This window comes from Gekko japonicus, unplaced genomic scaffold (genome assembly GCF_001447785.1).
Source record: "Gekko japonicus isolate JY-2015 unplaced genomic scaffold, Gekko_japonicus_V1.1 scaffold4598, whole genome shotgun sequence".
NCBI lineage: Eukaryota > Metazoa > Chordata > Lepidosauria > Squamata > Gekkonidae > Gekko > Gekko japonicus.
In genome coordinates this window covers 51,668-53,073 of record NW_015167683.1, presented here as the reverse complement: position 1 = coordinate 53,073, position 1,406 = coordinate 51,668, and positions in this window count along the sequence as shown.

The window sequence follows — 1,406 nt, the reverse complement described above, 5'->3', positions numbered from 1 at the left end:
CAAAATAGCCCTGGCTGTGAGCAATGACTCATGAAAGCTCCTACCCTGCCACAAATTGTGTTAGCCTTTAAGGTGCTACCGGACTCTTGCTCTTTTCTGCTGCTACAGACAGACTAACACGGCTAAGGCCCATTTTGATTATCAGTTGTTGTGGTGGTGGTGATCTTCATTTTTAGGTCACCTTTCTCACTGAGACTCAGGGCAAATGAGAAAATATGAAACACAATTCAATCTGACAGTAAAATCCTCTGATAAAAAGGCAGTAGGTCTGTGGTGGAAAGTGCTGTCAATTCACAGCCTACTTATGGCCACTCCGTAGGGTTTTTGTTATGTCTTGAGAAACATACGGTGAAGCCTATTTAACATAACGACGCTCATTATGCGGATTGTAAATACTGACCATTGGTATGCCTTCTGGAGGGAATGGCTTTGATTGGTGCTGTAATGTAATGTGATTGGACGTTATCTCTTGACTGTGATTGGTTATATTGTACATAGTGTGATTGGATACTGTAAATATTGGGGGTGTGGCTATCTCAGCCAGAATGGTATATAAGTTGCCGTTCTGCCTACTGAATTGTCTAGCTGGTCTAGTCCTTAGCAGGTCTAAGCCTTTTCACACTGTTCCCACTGTTCCTGAGCTGAAATAAAGCTGAATCACTTCTTGAACTGTTCCTCCGCGTTAGTGTTATACTTAACAGTTTTCAAGGCAAGAGACCTTCAGAGCCTGGCTCTGCAGAGCACCCTTGGACTTCCCTGGTGGTCTCCCATCCAAGTATCAACTAGATCCAACACTGCTTAGCTTCTGAGATCTGATGAGATCTGGTGAGCAGCAGATCTAGGTCAGCCGGTGCAGTAGGCCTAGGCTTGCTAAACTGGAAAATAATGCAACAGAAAATGGTATAAGGCAACTGTCTGATGCACAGAGTTACCAGATTGCTTGCCGCGGCAACCTCCTGCCCCACGGGCTCTCGCCTATTCTTGCAGTTTTAAATAAAATGGGAAAAAAAATGGAGAAGGAGGAAATGATGTCACAGATGCAGTGATGTCACTTCCAGTTGCAAGTTGGCCACACTGTAGGGATTTCCCCAGTCTCTATGGGAATTCCTAGACTGTCGTACAATGTGGTGATGTCACCTGGAAGTGACGACACTGCTTCACACGTTGCCCCTTCTCCTATACCCGCCCCCCCAAACTATTTCGATCGCCAGAGACATGACTAGGGTTGCCAAGTCAAAAAAACTCACCGGCGGGGGAGCCTCGCTGGGCTCTGGGAGCCATCCTCAGATGTGCGCGTGTGCACGCCGCCAGCGCATCACCAGAAGTGACGCATGATGTTGACCATGTTGGGGGCGTGGCCCGGATCGTCGGAGGGAAAACCATAGAGTTTTCCCTCCGACGATCTG